This window comes from Pseudonaja textilis, chromosome 7 (genome assembly GCF_049901715.1).
Source record: "Pseudonaja textilis isolate UNSWEBS1 chromosome 7, rPseTex1.2, whole genome shotgun sequence".
Classification (NCBI taxonomy): domain Eukaryota; kingdom Metazoa; phylum Chordata; class Lepidosauria; order Squamata; family Elapidae; genus Pseudonaja; species Pseudonaja textilis.
In genome coordinates this window covers 27,890,536-27,906,168 of record NC_141996.1, presented here as the reverse complement: position 1 = coordinate 27,906,168, position 15,633 = coordinate 27,890,536, and the positions used below count along the sequence as shown (strand labels likewise).

Sequence of the window (15,633 nt, the reverse complement as noted above, 5' to 3'; positions counted from 1 at the left end):
AATATGAAAAAGATAAACAAATAATATAATCACTATTTATGCTATACAAATATCTCAAAGTAAAAAGTAAGTGTTCTTCACAAGGAATCACAATATAATATTATGTATTTGAAAGTAAAGGCTACTGAATTCAATGCAGTTGGCATTACAAATCAAATCCAGAACATAAATGTCCTCATCATTTCTCCACATTTTCATTCTAATAACCCAGGTCTAAAAATAATACCTGCCATGACTATAGTAACATAACCATTCAAGAACCATGAATTATCTTTCCCTAAAAAGGAGTTACTCACTAGAGGTAAGACTATTTAAAACATATAAAATATATACGGAATTATGAGATTGTTATCCAAAGCAGCAACAGATTGGGGGAACTACCCCAAAAGCAAATGCATTGGCCATACATCAAAATAACCTTTAAATTTTCTCATAGTAATCATATACAAATATTTTACTTTAACATAGCATATTACAGTTCTAATATACCGCAATATGTTTATATTTAAGTGTAATATTAGACTTCATTACAACTCTATAATTAAATACTGTTTTAAATGCTAGGAAGAATAAAAAGGTAAAATGGGAGGGTTACATCTTGGCTATTCTGACAAGCAAGGGACTTGGACTCAAAATTTCTTTCTCTGTTCAAATTATACTAATTACATATTAGTACAAAATTTGGGAACTATCTGTGACTCTCTTCTCATAATCAGATCATGCTTCAGTAACCACAAGATCCTCTGGACTTCCCCCAATCCCAATTAGATTGGTTCACCACCACTGACTGATGGATCTACAACGGGTTCTGGAGAGATCTGAGGGCTGTTCCTGAGAGTCTGCTATATCATCTGACAAAGGCATTTGTTTCCTCTTGGAAAGAGAGGACATCTGTGGCCTTGAATGAGACTGTAAGCTATGCAACCTCACCTTCCCCATGAATCCTGTTGCTCTCTGTGATTTACAAAGAAGCTGAGAGAAATGAAATGGGAGAAGAGACATCTACAGAATAGATGAAGGTCAGTGAAGGATGAACTGCACCAAATACTGTAATGTGTACTGTAATATGTACTGTAATTGCTATTAAGGCCTACCTTTTGACAATAAGGGCTACAAAGCTACAATACTCCCACTCACTTTGAGCATCTAGATTGCTGTCCAAAAACCTAGTTTCAGATTACCTATGCCTTTTGAGAAAAGAGAAATTTGTAGATTCATCTGCAAAGCCAGGCAGAAAAAGTTTCAGAGTGTCTGTAAGGCAAAAATCAGTTAAATTCATTTCCAGTTACAGGTCCAGTGGAGATGGCTGAAAAAGAGTTTTGCCCTGTTATATGGTAACAGTTGATAAGCCATAGGAAGTAGATATGGCCCTATGACTCTGAGTTCAGCTCAGTCCTTAGATTTATGGCCACCCGGGGGGGATTATAAATGGCTATTTGTCCCATCAAATTTGGCAAGAGAGACATGTGTGAGTCCTCATCTGAGAAAAATCTGATGGAACCTAGAAGGTAAACCTTTTCTTCTGTGGCACCTGCTCTCTGGAACATTATCCCTCCCAAGATAAGGCTAGCCCTAATCTTTATTACTTTCTGGAAAGCCCTTAAAACATGTTTTTTCCCAAAGAAATCTGAGACTCCCTGGTAATAGGGATCCTGTAGGGCTGTATTAAGTGTATTCTAGCATTTGTGGTTTTGTTTTTAATCTATGTTTAAATTGCTTACAATTGGAGTTTTTGTAGTGCTTTAATAGAAGATTTTATTGTCTATTGCTCAGAGTCATTTGATATGAGATGACCAGCCACATAATTTTAAATATGGATGGATGGATGGATAGACAGATGATAGATAGATAGATAGATAGATAGATAGATAGATAGATAGATAGATAGATAGATAGATAGACAGACAGATATATATAGACCTGAAACCGTATATATGAAACATCAGACCAAAATAATTCTTTGCAAATAAACGTTGACATATTCATTCAGGAAAAAAGTTAAGATTCCTTTTACTACATGTAAAATGTAGAATTTAGCAAAAACAACCAAAAATACTCCACACTGACTAGAATGCAAATAATTTTCTGTCACAGATGTATGTGTCATCATGCCTAGCCTTAGTATATATCCAAAACATATCATTCCAGTGATATATTCTTTCCATTCAGATATAAACTCCCAATGTCTAAAGAACGGAAGCTTATTCTTCTCATTTTATCAAATTCCTATTTGATTGCATGGTATTCTATAAACAAGGTTTCATGTTAATAGTACTAACTAAAATGCAGACAAGCCAATTACAGTTGCTTCAAATGATTTGACACCATGTTTGGGGAATCCTATTATCTGACTATAGTCATAATTAACACTAACTTATAAGAACAGAAATTCATTACATGAAGGGGAAAAAGCAGAGGGAGATTTGCATGAAGGTAAGAAGGATATCCTTACAAAAGGATAAAACCTACAACTATACTATTACAAAATTATGTTCCAGAGATTGAATGACTCATTTAAATTTACTGGTTAAATTAGATTCTATATACTATCTTACACATGTTAATCCTTCAAGCATGATTAAGTAATTCATTGCAATAGTAGTAATCCCATAATACATATAGTCCTCAACTTACAACCTTTCGTTTAGTGACTGTTAGAAGTTACAACATCACTGCAAAAAGTGATTTATGTTTTTTTCAGTTACAATTGTTGCACCATCCCCATGGTCACATGATCTAAATTCACACACTTGGCAACTGGCTTATATTTGTTACATTACAATGTTGTGTCAATGAATCATGGGATCACCTTTTGTGACCTTCTGTCAAACAAAGTGGTTTTGGTTGTAAGTCGAGGCCTGCCTGTATGCTAAATCAAACCAACAAACTACATTATGATTTAATATCGTGGCTTAGTTCCTCATATGCTAAACCATAATGTGGCTTGTTTTGTTTCAGATTAGCAACTACTGCATGGTAAATATGAAATTAATTCCTTATTATATTGAATTCAGTCTTACACTGTTTACAATTTGAAGAAAATTACAGCAGATTTTCCAAAACTTGAATTAAATTAGAGATCAAGAGGCAAAGGTAAAAACCCATTTCATCACATTTTCAGACATACACATTGCAATAAAGTACTTTTAGAACATAAAATATAGTATTACAGAACAAAACAATCTTCCCGTTTTTTAAGAAATATGGCTAACATTTATGTGACAGCCAACCCAAAATAAAAATGACAACAAAAAAACAGAATCTCTCCCCTAATTCTACCCTCATTCTTGAATGCAATCTGGATGAAAGATAATTCATAAGAGCCTATTCCAATGACACACATACTAGTATAATTATATTTTGAAGTAATGCATACTAAAAGCACCAGGTTAGATGTTATTCATAATTGTGCCTAATGAAATTTATCCATTCTTTTATTGCTATATCTATTCTAAACCAAATTTATAGTTAAAATTAGTTCCACAAAATTCTTCACTTTAGTCTGAATCCTGATTTTAAAAAACAATTCCTATCAAGAGACCAAGATATAGTTACAGTGAAAAATAGTTTGTGGCATAGTTTATTTATACTCATATTTCATATTTATACTATATATCATATTATTGATATTGTTGTTTGCAGCAGTACTATATTGATATCATATTAGTATGAAACTTCTAATGTTTGAGTAACAAAATACTTGTGCACATTGGAATCTGGCCCAAACTCAAAAAGAAACTTTTGCTGATATAAATTGGTAAAATGTGGCATAAACAATTTAATTCAGCAACACAGTTCTCCAAGAAAACTTTAGTTTACTAGTGATGAAATACTTTTTAAAACTGTTTTCATTTGTTTAATCTGTTACTGCTTGAGCTGGATAAGCATTTTAGCTGAAATCAGTTTCACTTTTGTTACTATTGTTTCTCTCTAGCTGCAGCAGCTGTACTGCCAAGTCTACACAGGGAGAGAACTTGCTAGTTACAAGAAAATACTCTCCAATTAAATATTTTTAAAATAACAAAACCTTCACTTTTGAAAAAAAAACAACTGAATAATTTTGTATAAAATATGAATTATTCATATGCTGAAGCTTTTTACCATTAGAATATCTTTGTCGCAATATATAATAATTCTATATCATCATATAAGTATAACATTCATCAAGGCAACTCATTTAAATATATTTTATTCTAGACAAAACGTTGGTTAAAACCATTTTTCTTGCAAACTATAATACCTTAAGGGATGGAGATGTAGTAATTTTAAAATAATTTAAAATTCTAACATGGAGATTGTCATTTTTATTACTGCTGCACAGTTATTTACTTGGAAGTTAAAACTGAAATGGGATAGAAATATGAAAGAAATATTTGCAGTAATTTTATAGAGCCATTCCCAAAAAGTTCATTTCATCAAAATAAACAGGCTTTATTTTTTAAAAAATGTTAACCAAAGTCTAAAGACATCAATAAACATCAATATGCCAAATCCAGCCAAAATTCCTGAAAATTTTGTTGTTGTTGACTAAATCTTACCATTTGGCATCTCTATATTCTGACCTTACTAAAAAATAAAACAGCAACCAAACTCTCAAATTTAAGAAGAATGTGAACATATATGTACATGTACATATACATATACATACACATAATCAGCAAACCCAAATTATTTTAGCCACAGGGCATGGCAAGGCATGAAATAACTACTTCAGAGCACTTCCTCATTATGTGGGTGTGTTAGATAACTGTCAGTTCCAATGCTAAAATAAAGCATGCTGTGACTGAACCAATCGTACCATAGGATGCTCTAATCTTAAATGGGAAGGGACTTCAAAGAGTTTCTAGGTGCATAATTCATAATATCCAACTTGGTTATTTGGAGTTACTGCTATACTGCTCATAACAAAACATTCTTCATTTCTTTGTATAAATAATCAAACTTAATATATCTGTTAGTTTATACACACACACACACACACACACACACACACACAGAAGTCTTTTACAAAGTTAAAAGATAAACATAGAAAAAATAAAATACATTAAAAACTGTTAAGAGCAATTAAAATCAAAGGAAAAGAAAAAAATGAAAACAATCTTTTTTAAAACAAGTATAGGCATAATTGAAATCCTTTTCCCTTCTAAATTTCATAACATGTTTCTCTTTTTCCTATACCAATAACCTTATTAATTGGTCAATCTGGAAATCCTCCGTTCATTTTTATCCATTTTCAGCACAAAGATTACAAAGGATTTTTAATCTTTTACAAAAATACCTCTTTCCCCCAATAAAACAATTTAGCAATTCCTGCGAGTTCTTCACAATCCAATTCTCTAATTACACATTTTTGAAGAATATTTTGGATAAAATGTCAGTATTTTATTGGCAAATTCACTTTTTATAATGGCAAGGTTTTTTAAAAGTTGTAACTGAGAAAATATTATAATTTTCAAATACAACTTTACTCTCTCTAATGAAATAATTCCTCATCTGAGGCTTGCATTAAAATAATATATTTTACTTCTTAATGGGCTGTAAAAGGTAGTTCATTTGGCATTTCTTACATATAGCAAAAAAAAAAAAAATTAAACACAAGAATCCCTACAAGTAAAAAAGCTAATCCCAAACAGTAGATATACCAATATCGGTTAAATTATTTTTTGCTATTGGGATATTGGACTTCTAATCACTGCTAAAACTTACCAAGTAGTCTAACTTCAACGACACTAAATGAATGCATCAGAGCTCTCTTAATAACTTATCATATCTGATCAACATTATAAGATTTGAAATTCAGAGTAGAACTGTACATGTATACATAACTTAGTTAATATATACTTCAACTTTAGAATATTTGTAGGCAACTGTTGATGTGCTCATAAAGTATAGGAAAAATAAGGTTGGAAGGTCATGTTGTATTATCAAATCAAGTAATATATTATAGGGATGGCAAATGCTACAGAATTGTCCCAATAATCCCACTCCTAAAATCTTTAATCTAAATGGAGTAAGACAGCAAAAACTCCCTCCAAGTACGCTTATATCAAAGCAAGAAGGAGTTCTGTTTTCCAAGAAATATTCTGGATTATTTGTCATGCTGGAAGAAGTAGCAACTTCAGTAAAGGTGAAAATTTTATCTTTTTTTTTTTCCTGAAACCTTGCAATGCTTTTATTTTTAAGACCATCAAGCACTTATTTTGAAAAAAAGTACATGGACGATGGAAATAAAGCTGAGTTAGCTTTCAGGCCTCTGAAATCAAGGAAGGCCTAATACAATTAAAAATATAAAGTTTCTTTTTATTTATTTTTGTTGTTAATGGATTATCACTGTTGAAAAATAAGGAGTTTTTCCACTGCATTTAAATATAAGCACAGCCAAATTAAAAATACTAAGTATTAAAAACTTAACTTCTACTGATTAACATTTATTTCCAAAGCATAGTAATTACTCATGGTTTTTCAGAATCTTTTACACAATCCCCTTGCAGTTTTTCTTGTTGTTTTTAAAGAGCCAGGAAAGTTGAAGTTTTATTCTGTGGCAGCCCTGACACAAATTCAGGCTTAAAAGGCCATTAAATGGTTCAGTTTAAACAAACTTAAAAACAGGAGGGGGCGGAAGTTCATATGAAAAGCTGCTCAAAAAAAATTAAATAGGGTATACACATACTTCATCTTTTTTGATAGAATAAAAATAAAAACCATCTTCAGCTCCTGAAGAATATGTAGCTTATCAGGTGAATTTTAAAAATTATATAAGATATACTGGGACACTGTAAAAGATATCACTTTTCAGTAACACAGATCAAAACACACAGTGAAGGCTAGAAGAGAGAGAATCAGCTGAGAAGAGTTCTGTATATTAAGGGAGGGGGCTGGAAAGGAAGAAACCGAGGTCCGTAGCTCCCCTTTTAAAAGTTTAAATTCTTACATGCTCTTTCATATAATAAATAAACAAAATTAAGAACCTTTTTTCTATATCACAAATTGAAAGTAATGTATTTTTAAATATATCATCAGAGAGAAATACATATACAACAATGCATTCAGTCCCAAAATATGAATTTTATTTTATTTCTTTAAAAAATCTTTCTGAATAGTAAAGCCTACATACCAGGCTGAAATTTGTTTTTATATATAGTAAATATGGACTTTAAACTTACATACACCAAACAAAGAGCAGTCACTGTATTCTCTGGTTGCCGGCATTACAGTAAAACTCATTTACAAATACTAACAAAAAAAAAACCCTCCAGAAACATGCAATAGTAAACAAGGAGTATATGATATATGGACAGACAGATGGAACTGCATAAACAGAAAGGGGGGGGAAGCAGAAACCCACTAACATACGGAGAAGGTTGTTTTAAAGGAGTGAAAGATAATGATTTACTTGGAACTAGTGTTGGAAAAACAAACATATTTGTTTCCTTCACTGATTTAAAATAAAAAGTAATTAAAGTGAATTATAAAAAAGCATATCTTTGAATAAGTGAGAAGGGGGTATGCATTTATGGAGAAGCAGGCCTATATATATTCCAAAATCTAAGCCCACTAACAGGTCTTGCAAACTTACATCACCAAAATATAAACAAAAAAGCAACACGAGATGAGCTAACAGAGAAGTATCAAGAAGAAAGGGGTGTTCTGGGGGAGGAAGGAAATTTCTCTCTCTTTTTCTTTCTTTTCATTTTTTTTATAAAAGTTGGCTGGCCTACCTTGCTCCCCAGTCCTCAGTCTGTCTCCTCATAGTCGCTGTCTCCCTGGAAGTGCAGTGTGAATGGTAATGACTGCCTGTCTCCCTAATGAGTCCATTTTCCTGCTCTTGATGTTGTGTATATACACACACTGCAACCTACCTTACAAAACACAGAGACGGGAAAGGGAGAGGGAGAGAGAGAGTGAGGGAGGGAGAGAGAGAAAAAGAGCAAGCGAGAGTGTGAGAGACAGAGTGAAAAAAAAAGACAGAGAGAGAGAGGGAGAGAGAGAGAGAGACAAAGCCCTCCTACCAGACAGCAGACAAGCCTCCTTCCCTATCCAGCAAAATACAACTCGGCTAATGCAGCAACAGGTTCAGCGCTGCCAGACTGAGACAGTATAACAGAAAGGATATATATAGTGGAGATCAAGATTGCTGGCAAACATGTCGTTTAATGTCAGCTGGCCCCACCTTCCTTATTTATGTTACAGGATGTTGGAATGCATTGTTCCAGGCAGTCCATGTAATTACCATAGATGCATTTTTGTGCATATTAGTAGGAAGGACTGAACTGCATCAGCCACTCTGCTTTGTAACCTGATAGCTTTAACACATGCATGGAAGGTGTAAACATATCTCTTTTGATAGGCAAACTACACAAAGCTCACAGACGCTGGGCATGAGATCTTTTAAGAAAGCAACTACTGAAGATAGATTTCCCAAGACAATAGTGAAGCATGGAAAACTGATCTTATTTGAAATGAAAGCTCTAAAAGATGCTGTCAGTGCAAATTTTAAAAAGGCCATTATCCCAGCATTTCCTCCCACCATATATCTATATCTATATCTGTTTGTGCATGTGTGGGTAATACTGTATATAATACTGTATATAATCACAGCCTCTATTTCTAACCAAAGAGGTGCAAACTTATTACAGTTTGTAGTGCAGAACATAGTATAAAAAGGCAGAAATAAACACTGTTGTAAGCACAAGGATTTTGTGCTGCTGTGCAAATGCAAAAAACAATGCGTATTTTTTCCCAATCATAAGCTATTGCAGAACCCTTAGAGAATTCTACAGAACTCTAAAATTCCAAATAAACCCAAATGAGAAAAGTTGGTCTAATATTACAAAGAAACTCGGCATCACCAGTCTGACAGTGATCAGCCATTGTACTGTATCTCTTGATGAGATTCCCTCCAAGGTTCATTTGTCTGCTCACAGACAGGCTCAAGAAGTGAGAAGTAAAGATGAGTCGGTCTTATAAGCTACTGCTCATGATATAGACAAGTCCAACAACGTACAAAGGATGAACCCACATCTCCACCAGACTGTCAATTATCTGGAAGCCTACACTCACAAACAAAAAAATCTCCACACCACAAGCCAGGCAAACACCTGGGCACAAACAGACCCTCCTGATACCTCCAGCTCAAACACACCCCAACCAGGCACCCAAATGAAACCTACCTTCCTAATAAATGATAGCCGTCCATTTACTCTGAGCCAAGCCACACTAAAAGCCTCCAATACAGGAACACAATGTTGCCAGCCAATCAAGACAAAAAAAAGCTACAAAACAGACAGAAGATATTAGAAACACCAATCAAGCAGAACACAGCAAACTCCAAGACCAATAAACACAGACCAAGACTCCAACCAATCAGGATGAAGAAAAAACCATTCTGGCATAGCAATAGGCTAGCACCAAATTTAAAACAGAAACGGCTGTGAAAGTCTGATGCACAGACGAACACTATACAGAAGCCTGATGATGGCAGATGAGATTCTGCCGAAAAGTTGCTACAATTTTAAAAGCACAACTATAATGACGTGGGAAAATACCCGAACAAAGCTGAATACCATATATATATATATATATATATATATACCATACATGTAAGTACCTTGAAAACTTAAGAATATATATATATATATATATATATATATATATATATATATATATATATATATATATAATATAATATAATATAATATATAATATATAATATATAATATATAATATATAATATATAATATATAATATAATATATATCAGAAAACAAATATATATATATATATGGATCTTTGGTTGTTCGGGTTTTCTCCGTGTAAGATTCAAGTATCTAGGCAACGCTTTTGATGAAGTCTCATTCATCATCTTCAGGCTTCTGTCTTCGGCTCTTGCTTCTCAGAGTGATGTGAGATTGCAGCTGCTTCTTCCTTTTAACTGCTAGTTGGGGTGGGACTTGATTGGGTGGGGGCTTGGCTGTGTTCTGATTGGGTGGGGGTGTGTTCTCATTGGTAGGGGGTTTGGCTGTGTTCTGATTGGTTGGGGGGTTGGCCATGTTCTGATTGGTTGGAGGCGTGTTCTGTTCAGGTGGGGGCTTGGTTGTGCTCAGGTTAGTCTTAGTTGCTGGGGGATTTGAGTTGGTGAGCTGTGATCTTGCTGTTTGGCTTCGAGTTCGTGGTCGTGCTGCATCTTCATAGTGGGTGTCGGTTTGCTTCATGTATGGCTCGGAGGGGTTTGAAGTGGGTAGTGATGCAGCTGCAGTGCAGCTTCTGGTCCATGGTCCATGGTCCATGGTCGTGTCTCATCTTCTGAGTGGGTGTGAGTCTGTTTTCTACATGGAAGTGTGGTGGTGGCATCTTGTGTGGCTCTCATGGGTGTGGGTCTGGTGTCATTCTTCATGTTAGGTACTCGTCTGTTCATGAGGGCGGGTTTCCAAATGGCTGGAAGGCGGGAGGTGTCATCTTGTTTGTTCATGCTGTGTGGGCGTTTTTCTATCTCTATGGCTTCTCTGATTATTCTGCTGTTGAAGTGTTCGGTTTTGGCGATAGTTCTGGTATTTTTAAAGTCAATTTCATGTCCTGTGGCTTTGAGGTGTTGGACCAGGGAAGACACCTCAAAGCCACAGGACATGAAATGTCCAACTGACACACGCCATGAACACATAGCTAAGCCTCAAACTCAGAGCAAAACCAAAACCCGGAACGTCACATCACAGCCACCCGCTCAGGACATCACTTCACGAAACTCAGGAGGTTACACCACAAAACCTTAGGATGTTACAACACAGCCAACAACCCAGGAGATTACAGCACAAGACCCAGGATGTCACAACAATAGAACTCAGAAGTTCATCACACAGCCCGTTACCCAGGTTGTTACAACACAGGACGCTGATAGACACACAGCCAATACCTCAGCCACACATGTTCTTACAAAAAAGTCAACCAATCTACAAACATCAACTCCATCAACCAATCAAGAAATAACAACACAGCCAACCTCCCCACCAGTATTTATAGAGAGACGGCAGCTCTGATCACGCTTTGCTCGCACAAACATGAAGCCGAAAGCACCAGCCTGAAGATGGCGCGCGCACACACGCACACACACACACACACACACAAATCCAGTTTGTATTTCAACTTATCACTTTGTCTAAGAAATAAAACAAAAGAAACCTTTTCCCATCTATAAACAGATCTTTAAAACCTTGTCATTCAGTCCTAATCAAATTCCATTAGTAGCTATTTTAAGTTTTACATTTGTTTTAAACCTAGACAAATAAGTTTACTTTATATTTCTTCTGTTTAATTCTTAAAAGCTTGATCTGTAATCCTGTTAAATGTTCCACAAATTGATTTCTTATTATTTTTCTTTGTCTCTTTTCAGGAAGAACTTTAATAGTTTAATGTATCCCATTTGTAAATTCAAGATAAGATGGCTTTCCAAATCATTCATCATATATATTATCTGTACATTTTATTTAGTTATTAAGACATCAGCCAGTTCAAATGCAAATACATTGTAGCATCTTTTTCCATATCATTCTTATAGTCTGACATTTCAAAATCCATTTTAAATCCACAGTATCTTCTTCTTTATCACTCTTGTAGTCTAGGATTTTTTTAAAATCCATTTTCAAATCCACATTCAAATCGACCTTAGTCTCTGTTTTATCCAGTAAAATGTGTTCTTTTATATTGTCTGTTAAATTTGTTTTTATCATATTATGCAATCTTGTAAGCAATTTCTGAGTACATTATTTCAAACAATATTAATTTCTTCTTTAGTCAAATAGCACTGTTCCTTTTATCAATGGTCTCTTTCCCTTTAATTGTAAGCCTTAGTGCTGTCTGGTCAACTTCAAAGTCTTTTATCATATTTCTTTTCCAATCAACAAAACTTTCCCATAGGAGAATTTTTTAAATTTCAAGGTCTTCATATATTCTTTTATAAAATGTTAAACATTCCGCAGGACATACTCTTTCAAGTCCATCTAGCCCCTTAACTTTCCAAAATCAGCATTCTAGTTCACCTTTTGCTGTTTTTCAACAATCAAAGTTGTTTGTAACACTTAAACTTGCTTAAAACATATTTGATCCAGAGTAGGACATTTTCCTGGTATGATAAAACATGCCTTTGAGAAGGTTCTTAACATCCATAAAATAATTAATAAGCATGAAGAAGCTAATGAAAAAAGAAGCTTCTTGGATGAGAAGTGAAACGTTTTCAAGGAAAAAAGAAAGAAACTCCAGTTGCCATTTTGAACAGCACCTTTGGGATAAATAATAAGCAATTTTTTTAAAGTAGTTAAGAGAAGAAGTTTCAGTTGGAAGATACTGAATTTCAATGGCTTAGATTCAACAATTTTTTTTATCAGCTCCCAGAGTTAACTTGCTCGTTATCACTATTTTATTATCTCTTTGTGCGCAGACTCTCTGTATGGAGCAAAACTGTGGGTGATATTAGCCCCCTCCGTTTCCTGGAAAAAGTTCTGAGGATCTGATATATTCACTGATTCCTTTTATCACCATGACCATTTATTCCACTCCCACAAAACTTATCTTTAATCCGCCATTGCTTCCTCAGATGTCCACCAAGTGCAATAAAGGTAAATTTACCTTCAAGCTGCACTTCTGGGATTTTAAAAAAAACCCTCAGTTTAGTCTACAACTCTAATATTCCCCAGATATGTCACATCCAAACACCAACCAAGGCTAATCTTCCTTATTTCTGAGCTGAAAAGGTCAACCAGATGATGCCATCTGCTGTCTACCTTTTCAGGTAAACCAGATAGAAGACCCACCTACATGAATTAATTCTACTTTATTGTAAGACTACATTAACAGATTATTGCAAGTCTGCAAGTACAAACTTCCCATTATCTCTCTTAACTGCTTGATCCATTAGGGTGGGTCCTTCCTAAGTTTCTTTTTCTGATTGTTAAGCCACTGGGAACTCCTTCCTCTCATCTCATTTTTTCCCAGGCATCATATCTTCCTCTTACTCCCCAAGGTCATCCACATATTCCATTTGCTTAGGCATTGCAATAATATGCAAACACATATATACCAGCAGTCCTATTTCCTTTGCTATGTTTAAGGAATTTAAGTAATTGATTTATACGATTTCTATTTCATCAACTTTAAAGAACTTGAGCAACTTACCAGCAACATAGTAAAATTTCATGTTCCCTGCCTTAGAAATGCTAATTGTTATGTCTTAAGATTTCAAATCTCCTCCCAGCTATCCATTCTTCTGTGGTAATGTAAAGGAAGGAGAAAAATAGTCTCTCACCTTTCTAGTGAGAGAGGTGAGAGACTCATTCTAGTGTACAGTCAAGCACCAGGAACACTGGGAAATATATTTTTTCCTAGGTCTGATAGAGCAATAATACAAGGAGTATTTTTGTTCTGTTTACAGCCATTAACAGCAGCCAGCAAATAAGCAGATGTTCAGAAGTAGGTGTGCGATCTCAATCCAAATAGTCTGGATTAAAATGAAACTTTATTAAAATTAAAATCCCACAATATTAAGTGTAAGGCATACATAAAGCAAAATAATACTTGAACAGTAACTATACTTAGACCTGTAATTGAATTCTCAAATTTTGCAGTAATGTTACCATGTGCCTTCTGTTGTTGCATTTTGCGTATTACTGTACAGACTGTGGCTGCACTATATATAATGCCTAGAGCAAAAGGATGGCATAATCTGTTTGGCCAGGAAAATTTAACAAAAATTAATTTATTCTGATTGTCCCTATAACAGTAAAATAAGCCATGGATAGCTCTTCTCACTACATATGAACTATTCCAGGGATCTCCAACCTTGGCAATTTGAAGACTTGTGGACTTCAACTCCCAGTATTCCTCAGCCAGCTTTGCTGGTTGCTTTGCCAGCTGAGGAATTATGGGAGTTGAAGTCCACAAGTCTTCAAGTTGCCAAGGTTGGAGACCTCTGATCTATACTATATGGACACATTCATGTCTTATATAGAATCTTATTAAATTAGCTTTCTTGCAAGGCCAATGCAATAAAGACCCAAGAGATGAATTGCATCTAGGTAACTATAAGGTATTAAGAGAGTTAGTCAGCTTCACACTAATATTCAGTCTCCAAAACCTATAGTTATTAGACCTTTGCATCATTTGCAATTCTTGTTTGACCATGATTTGTTTAGAATCCCTAGCTTGATTATATTTCATGGTTACAATCATGAAAACCGTATGATGACAATTTGTTCAATGAAGCTTCTTTCCAGTCAGACTGATACTTGTCATGGATTGTTAAAGCAACCAAACCTACTGGGCAAAAGTTGAATTTTAGCCAGAAATGGAAAATTTCCTGACAAACATAAGCCTGCACTGTATTTTGCTCTTCTTTTGGTTGCAGATTGCATTCAGTAAACATCTTGGGATCTGGAACACATCTCCAAATTGTTGACCGAGCTGCTCCAGCAAAATGTAGCTGGAATATGGACCAACTGAACTCCAAAAAGGAGTGATACCAAAAGCACAGTCACAAATAATTTTATACAATGGAAGCAAACTCTTTTGACTTAAAAAAATCACTTCTTTGAACTATCAGCACTGTGGATTCAATCTGAGCCCTCTTGCCTGAGGCACAAATAACATGTATAGGTAGTTAGAACTTTCCGCTGATATTATTACTCTTTGTTATTTGCCATTTGCTTATTCTACATCTCTTGGCAAATCCTGTAATCACTGTTTTCTAATAAATAATCTGGTGATGATTATCAGAGTAATATTAGGACAGATCTCTTCACATTCTCCTAAAACAAATTGAGATTGTGATAAAACCACTGTATGTGCATATAGCAGTTACAATGACCAACAAGTTTGGATAGATGATGATCTAGTTTGAGAAGATGCTTGATTGAGCTGATGCTTGACTCTGTTCAGTTATGAAAGATATTTTTAAAGGGTGCAATATAAATCTACACTTAGCTGCTTCCGCTATAACAGGGTTGTCAAACCACCGGCCCACGGGCCAGAATGTGTCACGTGCTGGCCATGCCGTTTAACAAAGGGGGAAAGTCCCAATACGTCATGTGACATCGCCATGATGACTTGAGTTTGACACCCTTGCTCTATAGGAACAGTTTGAAAACAATCTCTGTGGGATTCTTCCTAAAGGCATGCTTGTTTTTTACACAATGTATAAATGTGACTTTTTCTAGTTAAAGGTTTCAGTTTATTTATTTATATTCCACCTTTATTATTTTCACAAATAACTCAAGGGTTAGGTTTGGCGAACATACCCAACACACCTTCCTCCTTCTATTTTCCCCACAACAACTCTGTGAGGTGAGTTGGGCTGAGAGTGAGTGACTGGTCCAAGGTCAGCTGGCTTTCATGGCTCACACTGGATTTCTTTGCAGATGGAAGTAAAAGTACATGTGAAGTCAGCAACGTATCATAGACAGGTGTGGAGAGTTTTGTCCACCATATGCAATACTAGTTCTTTATTATAGATAACTCCCAATTTCTGATCTTGGAAAAAAGATTTAAATTTTAAAACTCAATTCTGAACTGGAGAAATTTGCCCCATTGCTTCAATTTGAAGTATATTGATAGACAAACATTCTGGCCAGAGAGATAGATTGTATCACAAATA

General features: G+C 34.9%; 1 protein-coding gene across 7 annotated transcripts in view; it reads right to left on the bottom strand.

The window, feature by feature from the left end:
• The window catches only part of ZBTB20 (zinc finger and BTB domain containing 20), a 489,101-nt gene extending 481,004 nt beyond the window's left edge, over positions 1–8,097 (bottom strand). For 2 of the 7 annotated variants that reach the window (XM_087937277.1, XM_087937279.1), the window contains exon 1: positions 7,719–8,097. The gene's annotated coding sequence lies outside the window, so the exon portion shown is untranslated. The remainder of the gene's footprint in view (positions 1–7,718) is intronic. The other 5 variants (XM_026708907.2, XM_087937281.1, XM_087937283.1 and 2 more) reach the window with 5 other exon arrangements.
• Positions 8,098–15,633: the final 7,536 nt, after the last annotated feature.